The 8477-nt window shown below is 63.4% G+C and overlaps 1 non-coding gene across 1 annotated transcript; it reads right to left on the bottom strand.

The window, feature by feature from the left end:
• Window positions 1-7680: 7680 nt before the first annotated feature.
• LOC131864548 (5S ribosomal RNA) lies at window positions 7681-7799 on the bottom strand. Its single transcript, XR_009363315.1, has one exon. It is a non-coding gene; the product is annotated as a 5S ribosomal RNA (ribosomal RNA).
• Between the last annotated feature and the right edge of the window lie 678 nt (window positions 7800-8477).

Genomic DNA, 8477 nt, shown 5'->3' with positions numbered 1-8477 from the left:
CGTTGGTGGGGTTTCTCGCATTGGCTCTTCCGAGGCCCGGTTGCCACCCTGGCGCGCACGAAGTCGGAAGTAGGGTTAATTGCCCGGTGCGCACCTTTGCCGGTGGCACCTTACCTGGGCTGCGCACCAGGGCGGGCTCAAGATGGCACGACGCGGTTCCGTTTTTTTCACTATCTTTCAAAACGGAAATTTTAAAATCTCCTTTTTTTTTTGCCTTTTCTGGAAATTAGTGAAGGCAGCGCATCAAAGGTGCGCACCTCGCTGCCCACCTTGGTGTGCTCTGAGGTGCGCACCCGGGAGCGCTACGAAGTGTGCTCCAAGGTGCGGCGTGCACGTTGTCGGAGCCCGGTTTGCCCCGGGTGCGCACCTCGCCTGCACCTTGGGCGGGGTGGGCACCTTGGCTGGGTTTGCCCAGGGTGCGCTCCGAAGCGGGGTTACTGGAGCGCCCCATCTTTTTTTGTCAGAGAGTTTGGTGGGGTTTCTCGCATTGGCTCTTCCCAGGCCCGGTTGTTGGGGTGCGCTCCCCACCCTGGCGCTGCGCGAAGTTGGAAGTTGGGTTTAATTGCCCGGGCGCGCACCTTCGCCAGGGTGGGCACCTTGGTGCGCAAACCTTGGCTGGGCTGCGCACCAGGGCGGGGGCTCAAGATGGCACCAGCATTCCCTTTTTCTCACTATCTTTCAAAACGGAAATTTTAAAATCTCGTTTTTTTTTTGCCTTTTATGGAAATTAGTGAAGGCATCGCATCAAAGGTGCGCACCCTCGCTGCCCCCCCTTGGTGTGCTCCGAGGTGCCCACCACGGTGCGCAACGCCGGTGCGACCCGGGAGCGCCCCGATGTGTGCTCCAAGGTGCGGCGTGCACGAAGTCGGACCCCGGTTTGCCCCGGGTGCGCACCTCGCGTGCACCTTGGTGCGCACACCTTGGCTGGGTTTGCGCGGCCTGGTGGGCACCATGGTGCGCACCAAGGAGCGCTCCGAAGTGTGCTCCAAGGTGCGGCGTGCACGAAGTCGGAGCCCGGTTTGCCCAGGGTGCGCACCTTCGCCGCGGTGGGCACCATGGCGTGCACGAAGTCGGAGCCCGGTTTGCCCCGGGGTGCGCACCTCGCGTGCACCTTCGCCGGGGTGGGCACCTCGGCTGGGTTGCGCGCCCTGGTGCGCACCAAGGAGCGCTCTGAAGTGTGCTCCAAAGGTGCGGCGTGCACGAAGTCGGAGCCCGGTTTTGCCCCGGGTGTGCACCTCCTGGGTGCGCACCTCGCGTGCACCTTCGCTGCGGTGGGCACCTTGGCTGGGTTGCGCGCCTTGGTGGGCACCATGCAGTGCACGAAGTCGGAGCCCGGATTGCCCCGGGCGCGCACCTCCGCCAGGGGTGGGCACCTTGGTGCGCACAACTTGCCTGGGCTGCGCACCAGGAAGGGCTCAAGATGGCACCCGCGTTCCGTTTTTTTTCACTATCTTTCAGAAACGGAAAATTTTAAAATCTCGTTTTTTTTTTGCCTTTTCTGGAAATTAGTGAAGGCAGCGCATCAAAGGTGCGCAACGCTGGTGCGAACCTGGGAGCGCTCCGATGTGTGCTCCAAGGTGCGGCGTGCACGAAGTCGGACCCCCGGTTTGCCCCGGGGTGCGCCACCTCGCGGTGCACCTTGGTGCGCACACCTTGGCTGGGTTGCGCGCCCTGGTGGGCACCATGGTGCGCACCAAGGAGCGCTCCGAAGTGTGCTCCAAGGTGCGGCTGTGCACGAAGTCGGAGCCCGGTTTGCCCCGGGTGCGCACCTCGCGTGCACCTTCGCCGCGGTGGGCACCATGGCGTGCACGAAGTCGGAGCCCGGTTTGCCCCGGGTGCGCACCTCGCGTGCACCTTCGCCGGGGTGGGCACCTTGGTGTGCAGACCTTGGCTGGGTTGCGCGCCCTGGTGGGCACCATGGTGCGCACCAAGGAGCGCTCCGAAGTGTGCTCCAAGGTGCGGCCTGCACGAAGTCGGAGCCCGGTTTTGCCCCGGGTGTGCACCTCGGGTGGGCACCTTGGTGCGCATGCCTTGCCTGGGCTGCGCACCAGGGCGGGCTCAAGATGGCACCCGCGTTCCTTTTTTTTCACTATCTTTCAAAACGGAAATTTTAAAATCTCATTTTTTTTTGCCTTTTTTCTGGAAATTAGTGAAGGCAGCGCATCAAAGGTGCGCACCTCGCTGCCCACCACGGTGCGCAACGCCGGTGGGGCACCCGGGAGTGCTTCGAAGTGTGCTCCAAGGTGCTGCGTGCACGTTGTCGGAGCCCGGTTTGCCCCGGGTGCGCACCTCGCGTGCACCTTCGTCGGGGTGGGCACCTTGGCTGGGTTTGCCCCGGCTGCGCTCCGAAGCGGGGTTATTGGAGCGCCGCCTCTTTTTTTGGTCGGAGCGTTTGGTGGGGTTTCTCGCAATTGGCTCTTCCGAGGCCCGGTTGCCCACCCTGGCGCGCACGAAGTCGGAAGTAGGGTTAATTGCCCGGGTGCGCCCTTTGCCAGGGTGGCACTTACCTGGGCTGCGCACTAGGGCGGGGCTCAAGATGGCACGGCGCGTTCCGTTTTTTCACTATCTTTCAAAACGGAAATTTTAAAAATCTCCCTTTTTTTAGCGCATCAAAGGTGCGCACCTCGCTGCCCACCTTGGTGTGCTCTGAGGTGCGCACCCGGGAGCGCTACGAAGTGTGCTCCAAGGTGCGGCGTGCACGTTGTCGGAGCCCGGTTTGCCCCGGGTGCGCACCTCGCCTGCACCTTGGCCGGGGTGGGCACCTTGGCTGGGTTTGCCCAGGGTGCGCTCCGAAGCGGGGTTACTGGAGCGCCCCCTCTTTTTTTGTCAGAGCGTTTGGTGGGGTTTCTCGCATTGGCTCTTCCCAGGCCCGGTTGTTGGGTGCGCTCCCACCCTGGCGCGCGCGAAGTTGGAAGTTGGATTAATTGCCCGGGCGCGCACCTTCGCCAGGGTGGGCACCTTGGTGCGCAAACCTTGGCTGGGCTGCGCACCAGGGCGGGCTCAAGATGGCACCAGCATTCCCTTTTTCTCACTATCTTTCAAAACGGAAATTTTAAAATCTCGTTTTTTTTTTGCCTTTTATGGAAATTAGTGAAGGCATCGCATCAAAGGTGCGCACCTCGCTGCCCACCTTGGTGTGCTCCGAGGTGCCCACCACGGTGCGCAACGCCGGTGCGAACCCGGGAGCGCCCCGATGTGTGCTCCAAGGTGCGGCGTGCACGAAGTCGGACCCCGGTTTGCCCCGGGTGCGCACCTCGCGTGCACCTTGGTGCGCACACCTTGGCTGGGTTGCGCGGCCTGGTGGGCACCATGGTGCGCACCAAGGAGCGCTCCGAAGTGTGCTCCAAGGTGCGGCGTGCACGAAGTCGGAGCCCGGTTTGCCCCGGGTGCGCACCTTCGCCGCGGTGGGCACCATGGCGTGCACGAAGTCGGAGCCCGGTTTGCCCCGGGTGCGCACCTCGCGTGCACCTTCGCCGGGGTGGGCACCTCGGCTGGGTTGCGCGCCCTGGTGCGCACCAAGGAGCGCTCTGAAGTGTGCTCCAAGGTGCGGCGTGCACGAAGTCGGAGCCCGGTTTGCCCCGGGTGTGCACCTCGGGTGCGCACCTCGCGTGCACCTTCGCTGCGGTGGGCACCTTGGCTGGGTTGCGCGCCTTGGTGGGCACCATGCAGTGCACGAAGTCGGAGCCCGGATTGCCCCGGGCGCGCACCTCCGCCAGGGTGGGCACCTTGGTGCGCACAACTTGCCTGGGCTGCGCACCAGGAAGGGCTCAAGATGGCACCCGCGTTCCGTTTTTTTCACTATCTTTCAGAACGGAAATTTTAAAATCTCGTTTTTTTTTGCCTTTTCTGGAAATTAGTGAAGGCAGCGCATCAAAGGTGCGCAACGCTGGTGCGAACCTGGGAGCGCTCCGATGTGTGCTCCAAGGTGCGGCGTGCACGAAGTCGGACCCCGGTTTGCCCCGGGTGCGCACCTCGCGTGCACCTTGGTGCGCACACCTTGGCTGGGTTGCGCGCCCTGGTGGGCACCATGGTGCGCACCAAGGAGCGCTCCGAAGTGTGCTCCAAGGTGCGGCGTGCACGAAGTCGGAGCCCGGTTTGCCCCGGGTGCGCACCTCGCGTGCACCTTCGCCGCGGTGGGCACCATGGCGTGCACGAAGTCGGAGCCCGGTTTGCCCCGGGTGCGCACCTCGCGTGCACCTTCGCCGGGGTGGGCACCTTGGTGTGCAGACCTTGGCTGGGTTGCGCGCCCTGGTGGGCACCATGGTGCGCACCAAGGAGCGCTCCGAAGTGTGCTCCAAGGTGCGGCCTGCACGAAGTCGGAGCCCGGTTTGCCCCGGGTGTGCACCTCGGGTGGGCACCTTGGTGCGCATGCCTTGCCTGGGCTGCGCACCAGGGCGGGCTCAAGATGGCACCCGCGTTCCTTTTTTTTCACTATCTTTCAAAACGGAAATTTTAAAATCTCATTTTTTTTTGCCTTTTTCTGGAAATTAGTGAAGGCAGCGCATCAAAGGTGCGCACCTCGCTGCCCACCACGGTGCGCAACGCCGGTGGGCACCCGGGAGTGCTTCGAAGTGTGCTCCAAGGTGCTGCGTGCACGTTGTCGGAGCCCGGTTTGCCCCGGGTGCGCACCTCGCGTGCACCTTCGTCGGGGTGGGCACCTTGGCTGGGTTTGCCCCGGCTGCGCTCCGAAGCGGGGTTATTGGAGCGCCGCCTCTTTTTTTGTCGGAGCGTTTGGTGGGGTTTCTCGCATTGGCTCTTCCGAGGCCCGGTTGCCACCCTGGCGCGCACGAAGTCGGAAGTAGGGTTAATTGCCCGGGTGCGCACCTTTGCCAGGGTGGGCACCTTACCTGGGCTGCGCACCAGGGCGGGCTCAAGATGGCACGCGCGTTCCGTTTTTTTCACTATCTTTCAAAACGGAAATTTTAAAATCTCCTTTTTTTTTTGCCTTTTCTGGAAATTAGTGAAGGCAGCGCATCAAAGGTGCGCACCTCGCTGCCCACCTTGGTGTGCTCTGAGGTGCGCACCCGGGAGCGCTACGAAGTGTGCTCCAAGGTGCGGCGTGCACGTTGTCGGAGCCCGGTTTGCCCCGGGTGCGCACCTCGCCTGCACCTTGGCCGGGGTGGGCACCTTGGCTGGGTTTGCCCAGGGTGCGCTCCGAAGCGGGGTTACTGGAGCGCCCCCTCTTTTTTTGTCAGAGCGTTTGGTGGGGTTTCTCGCATTGGCTCTTCCCAGGCCCGGTTGTTGGGTGCGCTCCCACCCTGGCGCGCGCGAAGTTGGAAGTTGGATTAATTGCCCGGGCGCGCACCTTCGCCAGGGTGGGCACCTTGGTGCGCACACCTTGGCTGGGCTGCGCACCAGGGCGGGCTCAAGATGGCACCAGCATTCCCTTTTTCTCACTATCTTTCAAAACGGAAATTTTAAAATCTCGTTTTTTTTTTGCCTTTTATGGAAATTAGTGAAGGCATCGCATCAAAGGTGCGCACCTCGCTGCCCACCTTGGTGTGCTCCGAGGTGCCCACCACGGTGCGCAACGCCGGTGCGAACCCGGGAGCGCCCCGATGTGTGCTCCAAGGTGCGGCGTGCACGAAGTCGGACCCCGGTTTGCCCCGGGTGCGCACCTCGCGTGCACCTTGGTGCGCACACCTTGGCTGGGTTGCGCGGCCTGGTGGGCACCATGGTGCGCACCAAGGAGCGCTCCGAAGTGTGCTCCAAGGTGCGGCGTGCACGAAGTCGGAGCCCGGTTTGCCCCGGGTACGCACCTCGCGTGCACCTTCGCCGGGGTGGGCACCTCGGCTGGGTTGCGCGCCCTGGTGCGCACCAAGGAGCGCTCCGAAGTGTGCTCCAAGGTGCGGCGTGCACGAAGTCGGAGCCCGGTTTGCCCCGGGTGCGCACCTTCGCCGCGGTGCGCACCATGGCGTGCACGAAGTCGGAGCCCGGTTTGCCCCGGGTGCGCACCTCGCGTGCACCTTCGGCGGGGTTGCGCGCCCTGGTGGGCACCATGGTGCGCACCAAGGAGCGCTCCGAAGTGTGCTCCAAGGTGCGGCGTGCACGAAGTCGGAGCCCGGTTTGCCCCGGGTGCGCACCTCGCGTGCACCTTCGGCGGGGTTGCGCGCCCTGGTGGGCACCATGGTGCGCACCAAGGAGCGCTCCGAAGTGTGCTCCAAGGTGCGGCGTGCACGAAGTCGGAGCCCGGTTTGCCCCGGGTGCGCACCTCGCGTGCACCTTCGCCGCGGTGGGCACCATGGCGTGCACGAAGTCGGAGCCCGGTTTGCCCCGGGTGCGCACCTCGCGTGCACCTTCGCCGGGGTGGGCACCTCGGCTGGGTTGCGCGCCCTGGTGCGCACCAAGGAGCGCTCCGAAGTGTGCTCCAAGGTGCGGCGTGCACGAAGTCGGAGCCCGGTTTGCCCCGGGTGCGCACCTCGCGTGCACCTTCGCCAGGGTGGGCACCTCGGTGCGCACACCTTCTCAATGTTTTCTTGCCTTTTCTGGAAATTGGTGAAGGCAGCGCATCAAAGGTGCGCACCTCGGTGTGCTCCGAGGTGCGAACCCGAGAGCGCTCCGAGGTGCCCACGAAGTCGAAAGTCGGGTTAATTGCATTGTTTTCCCCGGGTGCGCTCCGAGGTGCGCAACATCGGCGCGCACCAAGGAGGGCTCCGAAGTGTGCTCCAAGGTGCGCACGATGGCGTGCACCTCTGGTGCGCACGATTCGGAGCTCGGTTTGACCGGGGTGCGCACACCTTGGCTGGGTTGCGCACCTTTTGTGCGCTCCAAGGTGCGCACGAAGTCGGAGCTCGGTTTGCCCCGGGTGCGCACCTTCGCCAGGGTGCGCACCTTGATGCGCACGCCTTGGCTGGGCTGCGCACCTTGGTGGGCGCCATGGTGCGCACCTTTCGTGCGCTCCAAGGTGCGCACGAAGTCGGAGCTCGGTTTGCCCCGGGTGCGCACCTTGGTGGGCGCCATGGTGCACTCCGAGGTGCCCAAGATTGGTGCGCACCAAGGAGCGCTCCGAAGTGCGCTCCAAGGTGCGCGCGAAGTCGAAAGTTGGGTTAATTGTCCGGTTTGCCTCGGGTGCGCACCTTGCGTGCACCTTCGCCAGGGTGGGCGCCTTGGTGCGCACACCTTGGCTGGGCTGCGCACACCTTGGCACCCGCGTTTCCTTCATTTTAAATTTTTTTTTTTTACAATCTCTCAAGTGGGAAATTCTATAATCTCAACTTTTTTTGCCTTTTCAGGAAACTTTTGAATGGAGCGCATCATTGGTGCGCTCCGAAGTGTGCTCCAAAGCTCTCTCCAGCTGCGTGCACCTGCCCCGGCCGCGCACCCGGCCCCGCCCAGCTTCGCTCACCTGTCCCGGGCGTCTGGTGCGGAACCTTAGAGTAAGAAACATCACCGTGCACCTTGGCCAACGTGCGCGACTCGACCGAGCGCGCACTGGCCGAGGTGCACACCGATTTCACCTGGGTGCGCGCGCAGCACCTCGGGCGCACCGGGGTGCGCGCACAACGCCCGGGTTGCACCGTGGCCTGTGTGCTCGGGGTGCCTCGGGTGCGCGCTCGGTGTCGCCCCCGCGCGCGCGGTAGTGCGGGCAGCGCACCCCGGCCCGGCCCGGCCCCGACGAGAACGCAAACGGGCAAAAGGTTTATTCAAATAGCATTGCGACGCCCGGCGAAAAACTAAAAAAGGGTGCAACACCGGGACTTCCCGGGAGGTCACCCATCCCAGTACTACTCCGGCCCAAGCGCGCTTAACTGCGGAGTTCTGATGGGATCCGGTGCACTAATGCTGGTATGATCGCACCCGTTATGAGCTTGTCGCAGTGTGTACTTAGCAAACCGCGACCCACGTGCGAATCCACCCCGGCCACCCACCCCCGTCGAGGTGCACACCCTCCCTCGCGAAGTGCGCCCCGTTCGCCAAGTGTGAGCCCTGCCCGGGTGCGCGCACCTTGCTAGGGCGTCGGGTGTGCACCCGGCCCGGCCTACGTGCGTGCACCTGGAGGGGGCGTCGTGTGCGTGCAGTGTCCCGTCTGCAACGCGGTGCCCACACACCACCTCGGGCGCAACGACCTGCGCTCACATGTGGGCCGAGTGCACCTTGGTGCATGTTCGGGGCGCCTCGGGTGCACGCTCGATCTTGCCCCGGTGCACCAAGGCGCTCGGTTTGCCCCGGGTGCGCACTTGGTGCAAGGTGGGCACCCAAAATAGGGATCAAGCACCAAAACACAAGTTTCGGGATGCAAAATGGGACCCAAGGACCACAAATGCGTTCCAAGACCCATGATGGGTCCACGAGAACAAAAATGTGTTCCGAGACTTAATAAACAAATATTGGGTTTTAGGAGAAGAAACATGCTCTGATGCCCAAAACGAGAATCGACCCCGAAAAGGCCACAGGCCAAAAGTGGGATGCGAGACAAAAAAAAATGGGACCCGAGGACCAAAATTGGGTTCCCAGGTCGAAGACAGGGCAACCGGACA

The sequence above is a fragment of the Cryptomeria japonica genome, unplaced genomic scaffold, assembly GCF_030272615.1.
Source record: "Cryptomeria japonica unplaced genomic scaffold, Sugi_1.0 HiC_scaffold_88, whole genome shotgun sequence".
NCBI lineage: Eukaryota > Viridiplantae > Streptophyta > Pinopsida > Cupressales > Cupressaceae > Cryptomeria > Cryptomeria japonica.
Note: the sequence above shows the minus strand (reverse complement) of the source record. Positions and strands in the feature narration are given on the sequence as shown.